The sequence below is a fragment of the Anser anser genome (genome assembly GCF_964211835.1).
Source record: "Anser anser genome assembly, chromosome: 17".
Taxonomy (NCBI): Eukaryota; Metazoa; Chordata; class Aves; order Anseriformes; family Anatidae; genus Anser; species Anser anser.
Window position 1 is genome coordinate 6,888,429 of NC_139738.1, and position 25,026 is coordinate 6,913,454.

General features: G+C 52.6%; 1 protein-coding gene and 1 long non-coding RNA gene across 3 annotated transcripts in view; both read left to right on the plus strand.

Annotated features, from left to right (window-relative positions):
• EPHB2 (EPH receptor B2) overlaps positions 1–25,026 on the plus strand; it is a 134,957-nt gene that overhangs the window by 48,301 nt on the left and 61,630 nt on the right. The gene's annotated exons all lie outside the window — the stretch shown is intronic.
• On the plus strand, positions 3,030–16,453 carry LOC310883026. Its single transcript, XR_014573290.1, has 2 exons — positions 3,030–12,019; positions 15,696–16,453. It is a non-coding gene; the product is annotated as an uncharacterized lncRNA (long non-coding RNA).

The following is a 25,026-nucleotide window of genomic DNA, read 5'->3' on the forward strand; positions in this document are numbered from 1 at the left end:
GGACAGGATGCATCTGCTTCAACTGTATGAGATGTTGTAAGATGCCGCCCCTTCAACCAGAGCACTTATACTGCCCCAAGTCCTCGGGAGGGTCTGTGAAACAGGGCCTTTCACAGGGGCAAGGAGTGGGATGGGACTAAAGGCGGAGTCTGAGGAGGGCATGAGAAGAAATTCAAAAATCTGGAAGTGATTTAGCTTGTTGAGGCCAAAGGTTCAGAAGCGAAGCTCTTCATGGACATCTTCATTTTGCTACGTGGCTTTACCTGGAGGATAGAGCACCTCCACTGCTGGTGGCTGGCCTGCTCGTGTCAAGCTACAGGTCCTGACGTGCTGGGGCATTCTTCAATATCCTTGCTTTAAACCCGTGTTGCTGGGACACTGAGCAGCTATTCTCACCGAGCTAAGGGGCGATCAAGTGCCCTCCAGCTGTAGCAGGGACGGTGCTGGGGATGGGGAGCGCTGCTGCAATGCAATATGAAAAGGGAGCTTTGATAATCCCAGCCTCAAGGGGAGGCTGGATGCTTTGCTGTGCCCAAGGGAAGCACTCACAGCAACACAAGAAAGCCAAAATGATTCACGTGAGCTTTTCCATCTCAGCCCTTTTTTTTTCCAATTATTTTTTTGGCCAAGCAGCCCCAGCCCTGCGCAATGCTTCGCTCTGATGCAGTTTCAGTTTCTGAGGTTGTGCTGCTCCTTCAAAGCAGCTCCCCAGCCGTGGAGCCAGCCCAGCCGCGGGGCTGTCCCTCTGAACGCAGCGGGGTGCCCAGCTCCTCCGTCGCAGCGTCCCTTTCTTGCAGCCTGGCTCGGTGCGGCTGCGAGGGGAGGCAGCGGGAGCAGGAGCCGGGGGGCCAAGGTAGAGGGAGCGAGCAGGAGAAAGGCCGCGTCTCCTCTTTGTCTGTGCAGCAGCAGCAGGATTTTGGGAGGTCCGGTACCTCGGCAGCTGTTTCTCCAGCCGGTGCTGGCGTGCGCGCGGCCCCACGCTCCCCGCTGTCATTAATCACCTGGTGGCCGGCAGCCTGCCGTCTCCGTGGGGCAGCTGGCTGCGGGGCTGCGAGCGGGGCTGGAGGGGGCCCAGGGGCCCTGCGGGATCGGAGCGCTTCCTCCAGTTCCCCCAGCAGCCCCAGACAGAAAACCTAGGGTGACGGGGGGACAGGAGCAGAGCCGTCCCACGGAAGTGGTGAGACACAGCCGTGGCACCCCCATCCTCTCCCAGATCCTGGCGAGGCAGTGAGCGGGCTGGGGAGGGGGCCGATGACCCCAGCTGGGACAAAAGGGCTCCCCTGCCCAGCTCCACGGGGTAAGGACCCACGGGGCTGCAGCCCTGCTCCCATCACATCCCGGTGCCAGCACCCACAGGGCTGGTGTGTGAGCCGTCTGGCTCGGGGGAACTCGCTCCTACATGTGGCCGGCAGGTTTCCTCGTGTTTTGAGGGGTGGGAGGGAATCTGGGCCCTTTTCCAGCAGCAACACAAAAGCAAATCCGAGCTGGCTTTCAGCGTGAAGGGCTCTCACACGGCTCGGTGTAGCCCAAGCGGGACGTGGCAAGGTGCGCGGGGGATGCGGCCCACTCGTGCTGCCCTGCTGGTGGGTCTCGGTGGAGACGGGCACCCTGAGCGATGGGCAGCCTGGCCCCGTGCAGCTGCAAGACGCTGGAAGGAGCTGCTCGTTTTCTCCACTGGGCTTTTCATCTGGCTAACGCGGCGCAAGCCCGCTCGCAGCAGCGCACACGAGGGATATTTATGGGGGAAGTTCATGCATCTAACAGCTTAAGCTCCTTTAAGCTCGCAGCCCCAGCACAAAAGGATTTGGGGGCAGTTAACAATTCGGCGTGGTTAAGAGATTTTCATTTCGCCGGGCCTTGCTCGCCAATCCCGCAGGGCCCTGCCGGGGCTGCCTGGCTGCGCCGAGCATCGCCCCGGCTCCATCCCGCGGCGTGGCGTGGGGCTTGTGCACACTCCTGCCTTTCGCCGCCTCCGTGCGCATCCCTGCGCGCTCGGCCCCGTCCTCCTGCCTCCCTGCTTCACCTTCCCCTGCTCTCCGCCTGCCTTTTTTCCTCCATCTCCCCGTTCTTTGTCTGGCTGCCTCCCCCCTCCTCCCCCGCCTGTCCCTCCCAAGCAGCACGTTAAGCGCATTTCTGTCTCTGCCTCCCTTATTCATTGGCTCCGCTCTGCAACAGAGGAGGCAGAGCCATTGTGCTCCCTGCTCCCTCTCCTTAGGCTGGACGGCGGCCGAACGCTCCCCGTGACGGTCTCTGCCTGCCCAGGGACGGCAGCCGCGGGCTGGCCCTGGCCGTTGGGCCCTGCTTCCACCTCCAGCCTCTCTTCCCCTCCAGCTTCATGGCGCTTCTGCGTACGTGCCCAGTGAAGTGGGCAGCCTCTTCTTTGTTGCACTCGTATAGCACCGAGCGTGGGGAGCCCCAGCCTTGCCGTGGTGACGGGGTGGTTTTGTCCCGCGGGAGCTGGTGGTGGGGCTCTCTTGCTGTGAGACGCACGGCGGCGTCCCTTAGGGTCACGGGCATATCTGAGGAGAGGAGCTCAGAGCAATAGTGAGGTGGGGAGACCGGTGACGTGCTGAGAAGAGGAGAAACCTGGTCACCTAAGTGGTCTGTAGAAGATCCAGGTTGCCATCTGCCTTCTCCAGCTCAGGGTTGAGCAGGGCCATGCCTGGGGGGGAGCCTGAGCGCCCAACAGCGTGTCCCACCATGAGGGGGGAGGCAGGGGAAGAGCCTGCACAGCCTGCTTCCTGCTCCTTCCCTGGCACGGAGAGCCAGGATGGAGGATGTTGTGTCGTCAGCCTGCCCAGTGCTGCTCCTGTCCAGCTCCACAAGCAACCCCAGCCTGGTGCCACCACACCAGCCCACCTCCACACCGAGCTGACCTAGCCTGAATCCACCTCGAAAAGCAGAAGCCTTTGGGATTACTCAGCCGTGGGCTTGGTCCCGCTGTGCTGCGTTGGGTTTCGGTGTGGGGCCAGGCCTGTGCCGACAGTTTGGAGAAGCGCGCTCAGAGGGGCTGCGTCTTCCCGATGTTCTTGCAGTCTCGTGATCACGTCCCATATGTACGTGATGTTTTGAAGATACGGGGCTATTTATGGCTCCATGCCTGTTTTGGTTCTGGGCCTCAACTGATAATGCTGGACCCAGCCAATAAATTGCAAGGCCCTAGGGGTAATTAAGTTCTTACAGGAAGCATTCCTGGTTGAGCTAGAGCAGATACAGCCAATTGTGATGTAAATGTTTCCAGAGAAGGAGAATTACCCGTTAAATGCTTCCAGTGGTTGTTCCTGCTCCCCCCCCCTTACCCATCCCTCCCCCCTTACCAATCCCCCCCCAGTCCTGACTGTGCCTGGCACTTGGACCCCACTGAGCTCTGTCCAGCAGGTCATGCATTCCCACAACTCTGCTTTCATCTGTCTAAGAGTAATCCTCCACCCTTGAATGCCAGAGAGGATGGCACCTCCCTCCCTGCGGTTTCCCTGTCCCTATTACCCCAGGTTTGCTTTAACCCTTGTGGCAATGACTTTGCAGCGGGTTGTTCTGGCAGGGTCCTTGTCCTTCGTGGCAGGACCGCCAGCGGAGAAGTGGGGTGGCCTGCGTCCTGTTCCCCAGAGGTGTGATTTGACGTGTTGGTACTGAAATGCACGCTGCTTGCTGGTGCCCAGCTCACCAAGGCATGTGTGCATCAGTAACCCATCACCTTCAGTATTTACCGCACTACAACTTCCATGTCATCGGCTAACTGTATTAGGAACACTTTGGGCTTTCTCCTGGGTCATTGATAAAAATGCTAAATAGCCCAGAGCCACGAATCAAATCTGTTGGCTCTAGTAGAAACAGACCTGCTCTCTGCACATTCCCTGCTTAGATCTCAGACCGTAGCAGTATCAGCTAGCCAAGTTTTAATACATTGAATATGTCCCACGGTGTCTGCAGACCCTCTAATTTCGGAATCAAAATATCGTGTGTTACCGAGGGAAATGCTCTTCAGAAGTTTGGGTGCGCTGCGTTAACACTGTTACCTCTCCCAACCAATCTTGTAATTGCATCAAAAAACACACAAGGCTAATTTGCCTTAATCTGTTTCCCATATATGTTCATAGATTGGCACTGCTATTACTACCTTCCTTTAATCCTTCGCTGACCAAATCCCCTAGCTGGCACATCCTTATTTGACTGGTCCTGGTGGTGCAGTGGCAGTCCTAAAATAGCCACGACTGCCTCATTTAACAAATAGCTTTTTCCTACCTCTCTGAAGCTTTGCACTATTTCACGGCATGTGGAAAGTGAACATTAGCTGTCAGCTGGTTCATCAGCCAACTCTTTAAAAACTCTTAGGTAGATGCTATCCTGACATACTGATTTAACAATGTTTAACTTTAGTAGCTGCTATTTAACATCTTGAGTTACTGCTGGAATGGAAAGTATTTCGCCATCATCCTATAAGATGATTACATCACCTGGCTTCTTCCCAAGTACAAAACAGGAATTTGTCTGCCTTTTCTGCAGGGCTGTTGACAATTTGAATGCTCCCAGCCTGCAGTGGCTCGATGTCATTGTGGATGCTGCTCTTTGGGCTTCTCCCTCTCCTCCCTTTCTGTCTGGGAAGCAGGAGTACAGCCCTTCTTTCCACCGCTTCGATTCTTCTCCCTCCTTCTACTTGCTGACCCCTCCATGTTGTGAATCCAATTAGGGTCGTGGTGGGGCTTGCAGCTGCTCTGCATTAAATACACCGAGCCTGTTCGGTGCACCGTGGAGCCAGATGAGATGCCAGCCTGTTCTCTGTACATTCCTGGCTTGTCTTTAGGTTTCTGGAGGTTGGAGTAGAACCAGAGGGAGCCTATAAGAACAAGAGGGTGGCAGACGAGGGGGCTGAGGCTTTTTTTTGTGGTGGTCCAAAACCCCAGGAAATGCTGACCTGGCAGGGAGGAGCACAGGTGGCCCAGGACAGGGGAAAGACAACGCTGCTGAAGGAAACAGGTAGACAACTAACTCACTTGGAACAGGAAAGGCTGCTAGGAAAGGCTGGGGGACTAGACTTTAACAGCCAGCAGCATGTAAAGGAAGTCAGAGGGAAGAAGAGGTGGGCTGAGACCTTCCACAAGAGGTCTTACTGCCTGGAGAAGGGGAACAGACTCGGTTTTCCAGCATATGAGTGTGAGTTTTGAAGGTCAGGATTGTTTCGGAGCACTCCTGGCCCTGTTGTGAAGGGGTACGAAGAGCCCCACACTGAGCCCCAGGGGCAGAAGGCTGGGGGCAGAGGCTGGAGCCCCAGCGTAGCACAGGGGCTTTCGTGGCGCTCACATCTGTGCAGATAACAGAATTCCCCCCGATTTATTTTTACACATGAAGCAGCGTTTTGGATCTAATACTGCATTCCTCTTCTTGCTACACCCATGTGAGCTGGGAATAGCTGTGCTCACTCCTCTGGAAGGACCCAGGGGGAGAGCCTGATTTCTTCCTGCTTTCCCTCTCTTGCCTTCATAGACCTCAGATTTTTTCTTTCTTTTTTTTTTCTTTTTTTTTTCTGGGAATAGTGGTAAACATTAATAGGAACTGGAATAAATAGCTGGGATCCCAGCCCAGGCTTCCAGGATTTTAACTCATTACTAGCATAAAGTGAAGGTGTTTTTACTAGTAGCCATTAGGTTTTAGTTTGCATCGAGGTGCTGAGAGATGTGGGAGGCAAGGAGGGCATTTTCCCGAATTTAGAAGAGTGCTGATTCTTCATTGTATGTAATCCGAGGAAAACTGGAAAAAAAAATGCTGCTTTTAAGGATGGTGTTTTTCGTTTGAAAATTTTCTGAGTTGGGCCGAAACCAAGGGATTATTCTGAGCATTTAGTTTTGGGAAATACCTTCAGACATTCTCTCTGGAGAGAGCTGCCAATTTAAAGTTAGTGCGATGTCAGATGATCATTCTATAAGAGCACAGTTATTTTATTTAATTTTAGCAATGCAAGGTAAAAAACTTACAGAAAATTTAATCTAGAAGCCATGATTAGCTTAATTAGCTCCAGGGAAACTCTTTATTGTTCCCCATATGCCTTAGAAACATACTATATCACTGGAAAATATGCATAAAAGTCCCCATAAAGGTTAGGAAATGGAATCAAAAGTGTTTCACAGCTAGCTCGATGGCTGTGTTTATGTAGAACAAACAACATGTAATTAGTTCGAGCCAAAGTACACATTTTTGCATGCTGTACTTTTGGAAGGAGACCTGAGGCACGGTGACACCGGCCAGCAATATGCAGACCTCGTGTGAGCCGGGGCTGTGATTTCGGCACCGCGGGGAGAAGCGGTGCGAAGGACACAGTGCAAATGCCCTCATTTAAGGAATGAGTGTCTAAGAAAAGAAAAACAAACAAACAAACAAACACCATAATGTTTGAAAGGTATTAGAAAGAGAACAAACAGGGAAGAAGGGCATAACCCATCAGGCTGCAGGACCTGGCCACCAGGTGCTGTGGGGCAGGACCCCCGCGTGCTGCCATATGCTCCGGGTGAGCTGTGACTGCACTGGAAGCACATTTGCCGGCAGAAGAGTCTCTGGACCAGCACCTCAGACCACTTCTGTGCTGGAAAGCACCAGCAGAAGTCCTTCCTCAAGGACAGGGAAGCTCCAGTGCCTGTATGGCTTGGGTGCTTTTCCTCGGAGCCCAGCTTTGTTCCCACTGGTGCCCACAAGAGCACGTGGCGCTGCAGGTCAGCACCCCACAGGCTTTAGCATTGTTCTAGAAGGAATTTGTGTTAAGGATGCTGTGGAAGATCCTGCGTTAAGCAGTGGGAGTCATAGGTCAAATGCTCTTCACCCCGTTCTGCTTTTCCTGACATCCTGATCTTGGCCATCAGGACTGCACAGGGGCTGTCGGAGTGCTTGCGTCTGCCCCCAGAAATGGGGAAACTGCCCTTAGTATGCAAAATATAGTAATTTATAGTCTTACAATTGGAAAAGGAGGACAGGGTATCGTGTGAGCAGGAAACCATAAGTCACAACATCTTTGAAAGCAGGGTGTGAAGGAGAGAGAGAACCCTACAGAGGCCAGGAGCTGCCAACTCAGTGCACTGTCCTGCATCCAGTGAGCTTTTTCTTAGAAAGGTACCCGACACGGGGACCTTGTGAACACCATGTGTTCTGCAGGTAGGTGACTCCTGCAAAACCTTTCCGTATCTCTGAAACCAGGTCTTCAAAGACAGAGCTTTTCCTTGTTTTGGTGGGTTGAAATGACACCTGCCAAGCATCAGGTTACCATCACCCTGGGGTCCTTGGCAGTAAGTTAGATTTTTGGACTTTGAACAGTTTATATCTAATTTACCTTGAAGGTAAACTGGCGTGTTAGCTCTGCTCCTGGTGTCAAAAAGCCCATTCTCATGGCTCCAGCAGCCCAAAGGGGCTCTGACTCTTGCAGCCTTTGCAGAGCAGAAAGCAGCTCTGAAGTTTTGTTTGCACCAAGTCCGTGCAACCCAATTTGTGTTGAAATACGACCAAAGCTCCAAGCCACTGCTGGCACAACGTTGCACTGCAGGGAGGCCTGGGGCTGCAGGGCTGAGCTGCACTGCGGGGCAGTGAGGGATGCCCGCATGCTGCCGAGCTTGCAGCAAGCCAGGCCCCACCAACAGCAGGTGTCCGGGGCTTTATTCAGAAGCGCGTGATCCTGTGTTCATGCACATCTCATTTTTCTGGCAGCTGAAATGAATTTTCAGATGACTGCGATGCTTCGTCTAGGGCCAGAGGTGCAGGGCTGGGGAAGAACGCGAGGTGTGCGATGCAACTGATGCTGTGAGATGCAACCGATGCTGCAATCGGAGACAGATCGCTGGCTATTAATTAATGGTGCTGGGGGGTGGCTGGCTTCCCCTCGCTGTAGTCACATCCAGCAGAGCCCCCTCGCCCCTCCAAGGGGGCACCGAGATTCTGCAGAGGCAGCCAGGGGTCTGTGGGGAGGAGGTGGGCCCAGAGGGAGCGTGCAGGGCAAATTCAGAATGCCCTCTGAGAGAGGGCCTGGTTCTTCATTAGATGGGCACTGATGGTTTTCAGGGACAGCAAGCTCACGCTTTCAAAGTCTTTTTTTTTTTTTGCACTTTGAGGCTATTGTCACATTCAGAGCTCATGGAGACCCTGTGGTCAAGAAGACTGTTTTCAAGTCTGAAACCAAAGCTAGCAATTTCTTTTCAAAACATTGTGATCCCAGAAGCACCGTGGTTGTTACACCTGCAGCTGTGACAGGAGGCAGGAATAGTGAAAATATATGGACACATGATAAAGGCTCTATTCATCTCAAACTATCAAAATGCCCAAACCCTCAAGATTATTGAGAATTAAAGTGCAGCCTGAAGTGGAGCCCATAAAATAGAGTAACATGGATGCTTTTCTCCAAATGGTAGTTCTTCCAGTCTGGATGGCATTTCAAAAGACCATAGTGACTTCTGAAGAGGCTGTAGCAACAGATAATATTCGTCAAACAGCAAACAGCACCATCTATTAAATGCACTATATCTGCCTTTTTATGGCATCATCTCTCCAGGAGGCTTTCTGCAGAGGCATGGAAATGGTCTGTGCAGCAATGCAGGCTTTCAGACACCAGCCAGTGGTTTCCATCACGCTGTTCCACCTTTCTCCCTGTCCTTCACGAGAGAAAATCGTGTCTTCGCTCTCCTGGACTGTGCAGAGCTCACAGATTTGGGCTGGTGCCCAGTGCAGCGGCCTGAAGTACCCGTGCATGGGGAACACCGAGGGACAGGCAGGACACGAGGCACTGCTGGGCATCACACCCTTAACGAGGGATCCCAAAGGTCTTGGTGCTGATCTCTCTGGAGGCTTTTCAGTGTCAGTGGAAACCAGCCTCTTTCCATGAGCACTGCCACAGAATGAGCTTTCCTCTGTCCCTTTCTCTCTTCTCCTCTCCTTGTCCCTCCAGTCTTGCGCACAAGTGACAATTCTCCGGACATGTATCACTGTGACCATGATGAAGAGCATTGCTTGGGCACGTAACCTGCTTGTTTCTTCTAGTGCTGAAGTGTGCAGTCTTCCAAATGGCTCAGGAGCCTCCAGCGCAGAGTTTCGTTTGCAGGGAGGTGCGATGAGGGAGGAGGTTATGCCTCAGGCTGACCAGCCAGAGAGATGCCGGAGCTGCTCTCTTCTGCCAGCCATCACCTGGAGGATTCCCGGAGCTGAAGGCATGAAGGTTTCCTGTAGGGAAAGCACTAAAGCTGCAGGCCTTTCCTGGTAATACTCTGTGGGGCAAGTGAAATTAATTCTGGCCCTGTCAGTGTGTATGTGCATCCCTAGTTAACAAACCAGAAGCAGTAGATGCGGGGAAAACAGGAACAAGAGAAACACTTGGGGAATGACTCGCACCCAGACGAGCTTCTCGTTCACCTTTATCTGCTGTGCACCCCGAGTATGGACTAAAAATGCCTTCATTTACCACTGCATTGCCTTTGCAGAGCTACCTGCAGTCCACAGCGCGCACCTCATGGTGTGTGGTGCCTCGCCACCCTTCCTCTTGTTCAGAGGAGGTGACTGATGCCCTTGCTGTAATTCTCAGTCACCTTCACCAGCACGGTGGTTATGCCATTACTGTCAGCTCAGACGTTGATCCGTGCAGTAATGTTAGTGTTTTACTCTCAATTTGCACCCTGGGAGTGGACCTGTGGCATTGACTGAAGAATAAGAGACGCGGTAGCTGTTGTAAGAAAAACGTCTCTGGACTTTCTCAAGCATGATCTTCCATCTGCGGCTGTGTGAATCCCAGCCTTAGGACCTGCAAAAGGTCTGTGGCACTGGAAGTGGCAGGGCAGACCATTTTGCCCTCTCTTATTGCTTACACTGTTTCTTCTCATTTCTGAAGAGGATTAGGAGGCTGGAAGAGGAACTTTGTCATGCCGCTGCTTAATCGCGTTGCCACCATGAGTATGGTTAATTTGCAAATAGAGTGAGAAACCTAAGTGTATGTATCTACAGGATAGCCTATAATTAGAAATGGTCTTTTTTTTTTTGCTTCTGGAAAGGTTTCTGCTGTCTGGCTCAGATGGAACCGATCCCAGTTTGTTTTTGTTTCTCTTGAATTAGAGCACGGCTGCTCTTTCCAGGATTTCCCAGGCGAAAATATATGCATGAGGACCGCGCATGGTTCTTCGTCGCGGATATGTCAAGCTGAATACACATGCACTTCACACACAGTCCACGCACACTTTGATGACTTTGGGGTTCATTTGGCCCTCCGGACCTTATCAGGAGCCCTGGCAGGGATTTGTCCGTATTGCTCATATGTTCCTATGGAAACCAGAACCGGGATCTCCCGCGCGCTGCAGTGCTGGAGGGGCAAAAGCAAACATGGGTGGGAGGGAAGAAACCAGCGGGGTCGTGGGCAACGTGTGCCCTCCCTTGGCACCGTCAGCGGTGTGCTGAAGCTGAGACCCTGAGAGTGGAAGAGAGGGAAGGAGGCAATTTCAATAGCCTGAGCTTGCCTGCAGCATCCCGGCAGCACAGAGCAGCCGGGAGCAAGGTGGCAGCTCAGTAAGCGTGCACGGCTGGCAGCTCGTGGGTGCGAGGTCTGCTTAGCCCAAGGTGAGCTTGCAGGGTGCTGGATGCAGCACAGCGATAGCACTGCCCACCTGGGTAGCTTGCTAACGAGCCGGTTTAATTACCCTGGGAGGAGCTGCAGCAGTATCTTTGTGCTTGCTCCGTAGCCTCTGCCGCACTGCCCTGCGCATCGCAGCTTCTCTGGGGAGGGGGCACCTTCAGGCAGCTGCTGGCTCCTGACACAGCCACAGATCTCAGATGTCCTGCACAGTTCAGGAGATGCGATCCCCAGGGATTATTGTCCTTTCGTGCCCGGTGGGTTTGTGGCACTGCCCTGGCCGCATGCTGGCACCAGCGCATCCGCACCCTTTGGCCGGCGTGCCCACGTCCCACGCCGCGTTTCAACCTGCGGGCCCGGTGGTGGCTGCAGCAGTGATGAGTGCTGGAGCTGCTAGCAGGCTGGGAAAGTCTTTTGTCAAAGCTTGAGATGCCTCCAACCTCCTTTAATTAAAGACAATTACTGCTTTCAGCCCCTCTTCACAGCTCAGCTGGGTTGTTTGCAAACACACAGCTGCGGGAGGCTTTGTGCCCCTCTCCGAGTCCCGCTTCCCTGGAGACGCGCGGAGGTTTCCTTATTATCGGCATTACGGCTAGAGCAGCTGAAGAGGGGGGGCACCCCAGGCTCCCGAGCATCCAGGGTGTGTGGAGGTGCGCGCAGAAAAGCTTGCACGGCCTCCGCAGGGCAGCCTGGAGCAGCACTGCCTGTCCTCATCCAGCTTTTCCTGCAAAACCTCCCGTGGGGTAAAGCGGCACGCGGCGCCGTGGTTCTCAGTGAGTGGCTTCTGCCAGAGGTATGAAGAGAAAGGAAGGAGGGGTGAATGACGGCGGAGGCGTCTGAGCTGCAGTGAAGGTGGCTTTTGCCCCAGCTGCAGAGACGGGGCTGGTCGGACCACGGCTGTGAGCTCTGAGTATCTGCTTTTACACAGTGCTCTGCTAAGTTAGCCGCGTCTCAAGAGGCTGCTTTGCCTCCCTGCAGGAACTGCACCAGGCAGGCCAGATTTGTGCTTTCTTGACTGAACTGTGCTCAGAAAAAAAAAAAAAAAATCCGAAACCTCCTGCAACCAATAACCCCTGTTTCTGTGCTTGAATAACTCAGAGGCAGCCAAGTGGAGCTTAACCAAACTTTCCAAAACAGTCAGGGCTGGCTCAAGAACAAGCAGCATCCACTGCAGTCCTCGGGGATGCTGTTTCCAAAAATACGAGCCTCAGCACAGTGGCTGTGCGTGAAGCTGTCTCGTAGCCCTGGCTCTCCTATGGATCTAGCATTGCTCTGCAGAGAAGCATCCAACCCCAGATGCTGCGGCCAAGGCCACGGCTTCTCCGTTTTCAGGTGCTAATGGTCTCCTCTGGGAGGAATCGGAGCAGGAGTTCCTAGCAGGCAGGCCACTGCACGCCTTTGAAGCATTTCGTTGTTAAATCCATCGCTGGGGCCTGAATGGTAAGTGCTCAGCATTCAGGCTCAGGGGAGCCAAGATCCTTTTTGAGCTACTAACAGCCTGACACTGCTCTGTCTTCTCGGATTCATTTTGCAGCTCTGATTCCCTGGTGAGCACTAATCACTGGGCTGAGCATGAAGGGAAACATACCCCACAAATGGGAAGCCCAGAAGCTATTTCCCCTTAAACAGCCTCTCCGTGGACATCTTTGATCTGTTTTGGGGTGGTTTCTTATTCAATAGAAGGCTCTTGAAAGCCAGCAGGAGAAATGGTGCTGAAGAGTTAGAGCAGCCTCCTAGAACAGGTTTAATGCACGTGCGGGCCCCGTGCTGTGGATTTAGGACGGGTGGGGGGAGACGTACGGAGTCAGACACCTGTTGCACGTCCAAAGGTCCGGGCTTCAGAGCCAGCCTGAACTTGCTTACGCTCCTGTAGCTGCAGCATTCACGTCTGCGAGGTGCCGGAGCTCCAGGTTCACAATCCATGGGCCCATAGTGCTACGGCGTGCCGTGGTTCTTCCTGCTGTCGTGGGAGACTGTGACTGCCCTTAGCCCACGGTCTGCGGCCCAGCAGAGCCAGGCACCTCATTTGGCAGTGCCTCTACTTCCTATTGCAGCTGCTAAGGTTGTTAACTCGGTTCAAAAAATGGTGTTTGGGGGTAGCAGAGCAGGAGGCCGTGCTGGATGGTGTTCTAGAAGCGGGGGCATCCTTCAGGCTGCGTCCCCGCTGGGTCTGGGCAGACCCTTCTGGGTCTGCACAGCCGGGAGGGCGGTGCGAGGGGGGTCCCACGTGCTGTGGGCTCAGCTGTGTGGTGAGCAGACCTTCCCAGAAATGTCCCGGTGTTTATCAGTTTGTCAACCTCCGCACAGTTCTGACGGTAAGAGAGACAAGGTGTGGATGGAGTGCTGCTTCCTCCCAGCTTCTGGCACGCTGTTGGTATTGTCGGTGCCGGTGGTGTCTTGCGGTAGTTAAGTTACGCAATTTAATTATGCACCGTGTTAAAAAAATACATCCTTTGTTTTATGCATGAGGGATTTTTTTTTTTTGGACTTTGCATTCTTATATTTTAAAAAATGGAAAGCAATCATTTCTCATTCATGTCTGCTGTATTACTGATGGCTTTGTGTGCCTCCCCGAGTCGGCTCTTTTCAAACGGAAGGTCCTGATTTGATAGACTCACCCTATGGAAGCTGCTCTGTATCCCTAATCATTTTTATCATCTACCTCATGACCTTGTCTAAGGGTGACCACCACTGCAAACGCTGTTCAAAATGTGGCTCCATGCAGCAGCTTAATAGCATTCCTGTTTTGTGCTGGGTTCCTTTCTTAATAATTCCTTACATTTTCTCTTTTTTTTTTTTTTTTTTGATGATGGATGAGCTTTGAACTGGTGTTTTCAGAGAATTATCTCTGGTGCTGCCGAGATCTCCTCCCTGCATGTTAATAGCTAATTTAGTGCCCATCATTGTGTTTGTATAATTAGGGCTCTTTTTACCCAAGTGCATTAGTTTCCTTTTGTCACCACTGAATTTCAATTGCTATATTATTGCCCAGTCACTCAGCACCCACTCTTTGAGGGTGGTAAACCTGGCTCTTTTGGGGATGTCAGGAGACAATGCCGCATCACCCTTCGCTCCCTGCTCCAGCCTGCAGGTGGGTGTCCTGCACAGGGTGCTCGGAGGGGGCTCCTTGTCCTGTGAGCAACATCCCCAGCGTCCGTGTTCCTGCCCAGTGCTGCGGATATGTGTGCTAGCGGGGATGTTGTTCATTAAGCAGCGGCTGGTCACCCTAGCTAGGTCTGAACCTCTGCCACTAGAGAAGGCATCACGTTGCTGGGCTTTTCTTGCTGGATGGCGGTTTATTTATTTATTTATTTATTTATTTATTTATTTATTCAGTTTGGACCTGCTGAATTCTCTTCCAGGGGGGGATCTCGGTGTCATTTCTCTGACCACAATTAGCCTAGCGGTTCCACTTTACCTCCTGGCCCAGGAGCCTCTTTGCCACGTTTGAGCAGCCAGCAGAGGAGGGCTGCATTACGTGCCGTGCAGAACCGGGGAGGGCTGGATGCAGCGTGGATTGACTGGGTTGCTTAGCCCTTGGCTGGAGCTTGGCACAGGGAGACTTCAGTGAGGTGGAAGGAGCGGAAAGGATCTAATCACAGCTATAGCTCTTTGCAGGACAATTAAAAGAGGATGGAGCTAAGGCGCCACTAGTGGTGCCAGATCGTATGAGAAGGGACAACAGCCGCAAGCTGTAGCTTGAGAGGCTCAGGGTGGACTTTGGGAAAAGCTAAGAGAGTTCCCAAGAGAGGCTGAACGTCACCATCCGTGGGGACTTCCAAGACTTGGCTGCGCACAGCCACAGCTGCCCTGGTTTGTGTTTGGGCACAGCCTTTGGGTGAGCCCGAGGCTGACCCAGAGACCTCGGAGGTCTCTTCCCACCAGCCCTGCCGAGACACCCTGAAAAATCCTTCCTCGTGACATGCAGCGCTGCCACTGCACGCCTGCCCCGCGGAGCCAGCTGCAGCCTGCTGCCAGCTCGCCCCAGCAACACCCTGTGACAGCTGGGTCTGCTCTCCGTGGCTCAAGGGGGATATGAGAAATAAACCTGCACAGAAATACAAACAGGGTCCTGAGAGCCCCGAAAAATGCCTTTCCGTGAGAGACTTGAAAGAGCTCAATATGTTCAGCTTCTCAGAAAGAAAATTAAGAGGGGAGATGATTACCAAAAGGAAATACCAGACTCTAAAGTGCTTTTTAATCTAGCAGGGAAAGGTATAACAAGAACTGGTAGGGTTAAACTGGAGCTAGACAAATTAAAAAATTAGGCATGTGTTTCTAAGTGATTAACCACTAGAGCAAGCTAATGAGAAGAGAGGGACTTCTTCATGTTTTGGAGGATGTAAAACAAGATGGTTCATTTTCTGGGCACTTGGCCTTAGCCAAAGACAAGCGAACAGGTTCAGCAAAGCACAGCTAGATGAAACTCAGGAGCTCAGCTGGGCAGAGTTTATGGTCCCCAGGATGCAGAGCCCCCAGGTCTGTGCCAAGCCGTAGAAATATCGGTTGGTGCAGGGGTTTGAGAAGGCCCACCGCGTCTCTGTGTCTGCGAGAGCTGCAGCAGTTTCATCTCAGCAGCAACCCAAGGGGACCAGCGTGCAGGCACTGCCCGCAGCCGTTCCTGCACCCCCTGTCCACTGCCGGCGCCGTGGGTGCTGGGCTCGTGAGCCATGGGCAGTGGTCTGCCCGCCTGGCCCAGAAGGAGATACCGGTGGAAAAGGAGGGAGGTGTTCAAAGGGACGCGAAATCTGGCCGTGCTGGCAGTGATTCCTGCCTGCAGAGGGGGACGCCTCTTCCCCTGCCCCGTGGGTTGAAGCCTGGAGCCTGGTTTTCCGAGGTGGAGGGACACAGCCTGTCAGTAGGAGAGCTGTTACCTTAGACTGCACGAGCCACAGGGCTCCTTCGGACGTGTTGTCCGTTGTGTTTTGCCCTGAGCCAAGCCCACGGCATCTGCCAGAGCACCTCTGAGGGTTTGCAGCCTCACCGCAGTGGCAGAGGGGCTCTCACCATGGCAGGGACCCCTGCGAACCCCCCTGCTGCTGCTGCATCGTGTTCGCTCCCGTCGAGCTCCGCTCCCGCTGGCCCTGCGGTCCCCAGACCAATTTCTCTCCTGCAGGTGAGGCCCAGGGCCACGGCTCCACGGGGTGTGATGAACCTAGCTGATTATCTCCTGGACGAGCTGGGGGCAGAGACCAACAGCTCCGGATGAGTCCCGGGCTCAGCCTCGCACGCCTTGCATGCTCGATCTCCCAGTGACCCAGCAACACGCTGCGGAGGAGCGCGGCTCGTTGAGGCTGAGCTGCTTTCATTAACTAGATTAGCTACTTTAATCTGCTGAAAGTGAGAAGCAGTCGGTCCTGCCTGAGGAGGCCACGGAGGGGCTTTTTTGGTGAGAGGTAAGGGCAAGCTGCAGGGCCACGGTGGAGGCAGCTGGGAGCCAGCTGGCTGCAGAGGGACTGGCTCCCGCTGGCCTTCGCTGCCCTTCCTGCGTGCCCTTTGTGCGTACAGATTTACCCCCTTCTCCTCCCACCTGTTCTCCACCCCTTTTCTTTGTACAGATGGGAGAGTGTGCAAGGGATTATGCTGTTTCTGTGCTGGCCCCGAATCGATCGCCCCGTTGCAGATGCACGTGACCGTGCATACACACTTAGCCCGAACGTGTTTGCATACACGCACAGCCACCCTCCGTTTTTTGCACTGAACAAAGAAACGTGGCAGCAAAGGAGTTTGCAGTCCTGAAAAGGAGGCTGTGGGAACGAGCCTGGCCTCCTGGCCCTCACCAGCAGTGCAACGACCCTTCTGCAGTGCTGTGAGATAGCCAGCGTCCGTCCCTGACCCCGTAGCTCTGGGGTCTGTCAGGCATCACGACTCCTGCTCTCCAGCGTCCCAGCAGCCTGGCCGGCTCAGCCCCCCCGATGTCCCCCCCCCACCCGCTCTGTTCTGCCCAGCAAAGCCAGGAGACCTTCCCCTTCCAGGGCTCCTCGCTGAGCCAGAGCACGCGGAGAGGTCTCCAGGCCTGGTTTAAACAGCTCAAGTGACAGAATCCTTCCACCGCTGGATCAATTATTTCAACCTCTCTGCCAAAAATAAATAAATAAATAAATAAATTCTTTCTTGCCTGGCTGCATTCGTCCAGCTCCAGCAAGTGACTCTGGCGGCGGTGTGTGCCACCATCCTCTGTGCTCGCGCACAGCCTCTGTCCCCTGGCCGTGCAGGACTCTGCCAGGAGCGATGGTTTCTGTGCCTTAACTCTGTCCCAAGCTGGAGACAAATGTTTATACCATACATACCATAGTACAGTACACTTGAGGCTGGTGGGCCAAGTATGCTCCATCCCGAAGGACGAAGGCTCCTCGCTACATTTCTCTCCAGCTGCACATAAAAAATCATCTTTCCTGTATGTTCCTTCGCTGTTTGTGCCCTGCTGTTACCCCTGTGCAGAGCAGGGGGTGACTTGCCCAAGGACACAGAGTCAGGGGCAAAGTTGGGACGCCGAAGTTGAAATCCCAGCCCTGGGTTTTAGCCACTCCACCTGCTGTCTCCACTCTGCATCAGTGCTTTTTATTTCTTGGTGCACTCCGGCTTTTTGCCCAAGGAGAAAAGGATCATGCAAATGATTTGCCCCAAAGGATTTGAGGAAGCTGTTTAAGCCGGCAAATGCTGCCTTCTCCCCAGCTGTGCCATGCAACTCAGTATGCTCATGAATTTTCCCCTCCCCTAAGTGCAGGAAGGGGCTGACAGATGTTAACACACGAGCAGGGTCTCAGGAGAGAGGAATTAAAGCCACACTGGACCCTTCGAAGACACACATTAGTGTCAGAAATTTCTAATCAATCAGCTCAGAGCCTCCTGGGGTCAGAAGCCTCTTTGAAACTCAAATGGGGAATGGCTCCTAATGGGTTTTATTTTCATTGCTATAAATTGATTAGCGTTAAGATAAACAAGTTTTGTTTCCTTCTGAAAGCTCTAAATATGCTCTGGGGGAGGAGAACCAGCGGAGTCTGATTGCTTCCCATTAGGACGTCTTCACTTAGCTCCTACCCCAGCACCAGTTCGCACCAGACACGAGACACTTTTTTTCCGCGGAGCTGGCTAAAGGTGATGAATGCATCACACAAAGACGCTTCGGCATTGCCGGAGCAGGATGCAGGGTAAAGTAGAAGGCATGAGCATCCTCGTTGTTTCTTCCAGGTTGAGATGTGAAACACAGCTTGACCCTGGAGGGAAGGAGCTCGTATTTGCATGGTGGAAAGTGTCTCTGTGTGTGCGGAGCCTGAGCGTGGAGGCTGGATGGTTGCATGTTTTTTGAGCTGTTTCAGCCTGGCAGCTGTGATGCATTTGGGAGACACTTTGTGTGGATCAATGCTCTGCTGTCACAGAGTTTACCCTGCAGGGTAGAGGAGGCCATCTGCAGTTGTGCTGAGGAGCTGGGGAACGAAGGGGGTCGGGTGCTCAGGGCTGAATTGGGCAGGACCTGGGTGCCCAGCTCCTTGGCAGGCACAGTAAGACTGCTTTGCAGGAGTGGTTCCATGAGTGGCTGCTCAGCACTCACCGCTGAGATAGCTGCAGCTCGTCTGTGCTACCTACATCCCATGTGTGCTCCCTATGGCCTTTGTGTTCACCCTACAACCCACCTGTGCTCCCTATGGCACTCTGTGTTCCCTGTAGCTCAGTGTGTGCTGTCCACAAACAATTGTGTGCCCCCTGCAGCCCTGTGTGTGCCCCCTGCAGCCTGTACAGCCCATTTGTGCTCCCTGCTGCTCCCAGTGTATGTTCCCTATAGCCCGGTACGCTGTCTAGAGATTGTTGTGTGCTCCATACAGTCCCATGTGTGCTCTGTACACCATGATATGTGCTTACTATAGCCTGCATGCTTGCTGTCTTACAGCCTTTGCTCCCTACAGCCTGTTGGTGCTCCCTACAGCCCCGTTTGTGTTTCCTACAGCCTGTGCATGCTTCCTACAGCCTGTTTGTGCTTCCTACAGCCTGTTTGTGCTCCCTACAGCCTGAGCATGCTTCCTACAGCCTGTTTGTGCTCTCCGCAGCCTGTGCATGCTTCCTACAGCCTGTTTGTGCTCTCCGCAGCCTGTGCATGCTTCCTACAGCCTGCTTGTGCTCCCTACAGCCCCAATGGGTGCTCCCTTCAGCTCTACCTGCGCTCCCTAAAGCCTGGCCTTTGCTTCCTGTGGCCTGTGTGTTCACCCTACAGCCCTACTGAGCTCCCTTCAGCACCGCATGCGTGCTCCCTATATAAAACAAGGGTGGTCCTGCCCGTCCCCTGCCGAGTTATGGATGTGGAAGACACTGGGTGCCAGTCCTAGTGGTAAAGGTGGGTGCTGTCCACCGCTGGGCTCCCTGGCAGTGGCACGGGGGACGGTGGTGGCCAGTGATGAGGGACATGGCAGATGCTCACAGGCAGTGCAGGGGTGTGGGGCTGCTTGCGGTGGCAGTGTCTGCCTGCTGGGTGGTGGTGCTGGTGGCACAGGATGGTGACAGCACTTTGCTGTCAGTGGCGATGATGTCTCTGTTCTGGTTCCTGGCAAGGGCCTTGCTGGGGGGTGATGTGGACACTGGGCATTTCTCTCCTCCGAGGAGACCAAGCGGTGCTCGGCTGTGCGGTGAGGCCCAGGAGATAGGCAGTTCATATTTCTGTAGTGAACAGGGAGCTGACATTAATGAACAGCTAATTAACAACACAGGGCTTGATGGTTGCAGTGTCAGCGTCCCTAATTAGTCTCACACTAATCTGCTTTAATTAACTGTCCCTGTCGCAGTTTTAATTTAATTTTCAGCTCTAGACCAGAGATAGCAGTCCTGCGAGTGGGTTCCAGCACCACAGCACTGTCCGTAGTGGGGCAGACTGGCAGGGCACTGGTGGCCAGCAGAGGGGAGAAGCAAGGTGGTTGTGCACCACCTGCTGATGCTCTCCCAGGGATGTGTAACCACCACTGCACAACCCCATCCTTCCCGGTCCCCAGGCATGCTGCTGCCTCCAGGAGCCTGTGTTTTTAGGGCTATGGGTAAGCTGAAGTCGTCAGCAGTTGCCCCCATGCTCTTTTATCCTGCTGCTTTGCCTGCATCACCTTCGTTTTATGGGGCAGCGAGCTGCCAGCCCTGCCCTGTTCTGGTGCACGGGGGGGCACGGTGTTGTCCACAATGCCTGTGCCTGCTGTTGTGTCATTCATTGCTCAGAGGGGTCTGTCGCAGAATCACAGAACTGTAGGGGTTGGAAGGGACCTCAAGAGATCATCGGGTCCAACCCCCATGCCAAAGCAGGTTCCCTAGAGCAGCTTGCCCAAGTGGGCGTCCAGACGGGAGATATTCAAGAATAATTTGTTTTGGAAGCAACCTTTAAAGTGAACTAGTCAAACCCTCTACTCAGAGCAAACCCAGTTGCATCAAGATGCTCAGATCCTTGTCTGGTTGAGTTTTCATTGTCTCAAAAGCTGCAGATTATGTTGGCAAGCAGTTCCAGAGTCTGAGCACCTTCACGGTGGGAATGTTTTTCCTTAAATACGTGGTATCATATATGGGAGTTAAATAACAGATGAAGTTTTCTTTCCAAGTACAGAAATTTGTAAGTCCTTACCACTGATAATATAAACCCCCTGAGATGTCTATAAACGGGCAAGTAAATCATTTCCTGCACCGGATTAAAGTCTGGATCATTCAAATTCCTGAGAAACCGTAAGACACCTGGCAGGACTGCCATTTGCACAACGGGGGGCTGCTGGTCCTTGCCCATGCTGCCACCTTTTCCATGGTTTTCCATGGAAAGGACCAGCAGCCCCAGCTGCCCCCAGGCAGATTATTGCCCAGGGAGCTGAACAGTGGGAGAGGGCAGAGGCCTCACCTCGAGGAGCACAACAGTGCTCGAGTTCTCGAGTTCTGCTCATGTGGGCCCGGTAAGAGCAATTCCTTGGCACCGTCTATAAGCCATAGCACGCACCCTGCTAGGATGAAGGACACAACATCACACAACATTAGTGAGGGCTGCACCAGGAGTGGGCTGGGAACTGCACCCTGCGCAGTGACCCAGCTCTGCTTTCCATCTCAGGTTGGCCTCCTTCATCAGGCAGGACATGGATCTTACCGAATGCTAACATGTCCCCACGGGACCTTCTCAGGGGCCACGTTAACCTGTAAGAGCAGTAGGGCCTTTAAAGCAGGAGTTCGTGCTTGGCAGCATCCCAGAGAGCTGTGCACTCGTGGGCTTGGTTTGCCCATGTGGATTAACAGGGCTCTGCCATCTGTCTTGCATGCAGGCCTGCCTGGAATTGCTCCAGATGCCTTGAGCTTTGAAGAAAACCTTTCTTTACCACAGCCCCTGCTCTGAATAACCCAGCTGCTTCCCACCTAGGCAGACGTGGTTGTTTCCCCCCTTCCTCTGCAGGCAATGGAAATCCCATCAGCCACAGCCGTAGCATGCTGTGGGCTTCGAAAGTGGCTTAACATTGGGGAAAATGCGGCGAAGGTCTTGCAGAAGAACTTTCAGGACCCCTCGCAACCAAATGAGCCCTGGGCTCAGGCACTCCACTGGCTAAGAAGCCCGTATCTGTCTATATTTTTATACCCTGCTGGGGCACAAGGAACTACCAGGTGGTCCTGTGCAGCTCTCACATCCCGTCTGAGTCTGACCCAAGGTGCTGGGTGCTTTCCAACTCCTTCCTCGGAGGACCTTGCTGATCATTTGCTGCAGCTTCCAGGCGGGATGTCGCACTCAGCCTATTCTCAGCAGCAGCCCCATGCTTTCTGGCCTGTTTGCTTCAGTGTGGCGCTGCAGAACTAAAGGCTGCCCTTTGCAGAATGCAGCCGGGAGGATGGTCACTGAGCGTCTCTGATCCCCTTCTGTAAACTGATCGGTAAACCAAGTTCCTGTAAGTGAAACCCTTTAATACAAAGAAAATATTTCAGGGGACTTTCTTTAATATCGTTTCCTCCACTGACTGCCCCTGTCAGTGGTGGTGTTGTCTTGACCAAGGTCGGCGTGAAGCTAAGCATCTCTTACCCTTGAAAATCATATGCCGCGATATTATTAGTTTGCCTGGTCCCCTGAAACATTCTCTCTGTGACTGGTTTACTAAACATCAGTACTCACATCACAGAGTTTTCCTTGGTTGACTCTTAAAGCTCTTGGGTACTTAAAGCTCTTGGGTTCAATTTGTCTGATCCTGCCTAGCACAGGGAGCTGATCATCGATATTCTTCCTACTTTAGGGGGGAATGGAAAGTTTTAAGGAAGTGTCAATTATGAAATGATCCTTCTCTCTCTCTGTACACTCATGTTCATTATATATCACTTTCTTTATGTGTCACAATTCACGATTTCAATGTCCTTTGGGGGCAGGACATATCTATACTATGGCTTCATTATTTTTGCCTTCTTGATTTCCAGCTTGTTGCTGTTAATCTTGACCTGTTTTTTCACTGCCACCTTAGCTACATTATCAACCACTTATATTTTCTACGTGTTAACTTAAAGCCAGTGCTGCCAGTTCATGATATTTTTAAAATACATTTTTACTCCTTCACTCTCGTTTCTTGGCCAGAATTAATTTTTGCTGACAAATCTGTCTTTGCATTAGGAAATTGCATTTTCCTGGGGGCAACAACATACTTGAGGCAATCTTGGTTATCATTCTTGGTGTGTTGTTTGTCCTTTCAGGCCTTGGTGGCTTTGTTGACAGCAAAACAGAGAGCTGGGGAAGACTCATGATTTATTGACAGTTACTTTTAAATGCATGGAGGCAGGAACTGAGTTCAGCTTTCATGCAGCTGAAACCATCCAGCACGCTCCCGAGCTTGTGTTTGAGCAACCTCACAATTTTCCATCTCACGTTGCTTGCAATTTCTTTTCAAGGTCTCTCCGCTTCGCAGTAAGAGTACGAAATCTGGCGGAGAAAAGCTTTCAGGTGTGGAAGGTACATTTTGATGGATGCAGTTAAAAACCCTCCCAAATAAGAGGAATTACAAGCTGTTGAAAATTACCTCTTCCTAATCTGTGTTTTCTCCACAAATTATCAACAGTCTATGATCTTGGCCTCAGGTCCTGCCATGCAACACTACTCCTGATGGATATAGACAGATAATTCTTTGGTGCTGCTTTTCTCTCATCAGAGCATCCTTACAGAGAAAGTTATCAGTGAAAGGGAAACCAGGAAACCTAGGGTCCAACCTTCTCCTTCTAATGACTGATGTCAATCCCTTGCACCCCTCAGTACTGCACAAAAACTCCTAACAAATTGACGCATTGAATGTAGAGACAATGCCAGCAGTGGAAATTTCTCCTGGGTATTTATTCAGTTACAGGACATATTTTCATTACAGTTGTGCAAAACAGGGAGGTTTATCAAAAAGATTTTGTAGAAAATGATAAGTAAGAGCCCTGCCAAGGGGATTCCTTTGCCCTTCATGAAACCAAGCACTCCGGGGTAATGCTGGGGTGAGGTTGCTCAAACTGCTTTAACTCTCCTTGCAGGCAGCGCTGTGCCACGTGGGGATCTTGGCATGGCCGTGCTGCTTTTTCACAGCATCTTGCTCCGTCCAGTGTACAGGATAGTCAGGGCTCTTGCTTGGAAAGACGTGGAGAGTCTCACCCACTGGGGCCCACATTTTCCCAGTGGTTTGTCCTAAACATCTGGCAGACAACGGCCAATGCAGAGGAGCCAGCTGTGTTGTTTTCCTTCTGCAGGAGGAGACAAGGAGGCTGGAAGTTAGAAAGAAACATTACGTGTGGATGAAGTGAAGCTGTAGCAGATTCACATTAAGCTCGTGCTGTCTCCTGGATTGTGTGGTGGCACAAGACACGTTGACCTCAGACGTGTCTGCGCACACACAGCAGTCCGGCTATCCCCGTCAGGCCCCAGAGCTTCCTAGGGATCTGGGGACCCTGAACCTGGTGGCAATGCCAGCAGAGGATGATCATACCACGCAGCCATCCGTATTTTGCAAAACTTCTATCAAATGCAGGGAAAGAGCTCTCCTAGACAGGTTTTGCTTGCCTTGCTCTTCTCTCTCTTCCTGCTTCCCTCTCTCGTGCTCACTGATAGCCCACGTGCACGCAGCTGCCTGTTTCTGCAGAAGCCAGCGTGCTCCCTCCCATGCCCTGTCTGTCCTCTGCACGTGGGGAAGAAACAGCACGTGATTGTGTGCTGCAGATGCCGTGGTGACGCACGCACACGAGAGGGCTTGGGGGCTGGGGAGGGCCAGGAGGGGGTGTTTGAATAGCTTTAATCCTGCTATTTCCAAACATTCCAGCACTCAAGGCTGCACGCTTTAAAAATTGTCTCTCCCTGTCGTGAATCTTCCTGATTAGAATACTTGGTGTGCTTTATTTCACCTGCGGTGCTCAGATAGCGAGCTGACTGCTCCTAAATAATGCTTCAGCCCTACAGACAGTCCATATAAACACAGATGGATGCAGTGACAGACACCGGAGCTCCAGCCATGCCCTCTCTAGGGGAGGAGCCGTGACTCACAATCAGCCTTGCTTTCCCAACACTCATCTTTCCTCCTCCAAACCCTGGCTCAAAGCTGATATTGCTGCTGTAGGGACAGACTTTTCAGAGGCTGTCTGTAGGATTTCCTCTACTTTGGAGCAGGGGGTTTCAGCTGAGGAGACTGAAGGGTGACCTTATGAATGTCTGTAAATATGTGAAGGGTGAGTGTCAGGAGGACGGAGCCAGGCTCTTCTCAGTGACATCTGATGATAAGACAAGGGGCAATGGGTGCAAGCTGGAACACAGGAGGTTCTGCTTAAATATGAGACGAAACTTTTTCATGGTGAGGGTGACAGAACATGGAACAGGCTGCCCAGGGGGGTTGCGGAGTCTCCTTCTCTGGAGACTTTCAAAACCCACCTGGACACATTCCTGTGTGACCTGATCTAGGTGTTCCTAGGGATTGGGCTAGATGATCTTTCAAGGTCCCTTCCAATCCCTAAAATCTGTGATTCTGGGATTCCAGGCTGGCACCGTGGTCCACGAGGTGTGTGTGTGGTGATGGTTCCAAGGGACTCTGCTGTGGAAAAGGGGACTGTCATTTTCAAGTGTGATTGATTTAGCAAAGTCTGTGACTTTAAGGAAAGTGAAGATGCAAGTTTGTTCCCTGCATTTCTACAAATGACTGTTTAACCTTTGTGCTCTTGTTACAAATGGCTGGCTTTGCCTCCAGGCCACCAGCGTGTTTGCATAATCCCGCTCGCTGTACATGTATCCCCACAGCCAGGAAGTGGTGGTCCATTGAGCAGGGGACGGGATGAGCATTCAGAGGCTTGAAAAATGAAAGTGTTGGTGGCAATGGGCAGCTCCAGTGACAGGAGAAGGTGTGTCAGTCCCTTAGGAGATGCTTTGACTGTCTCTGAGGCTGGAGATGCCCACACCACTCTGGGACCTCCTTCCAATACCTGACCTCCCTTGTCGTGAAAAACGTTCTTTGTCTCCAGCTGGA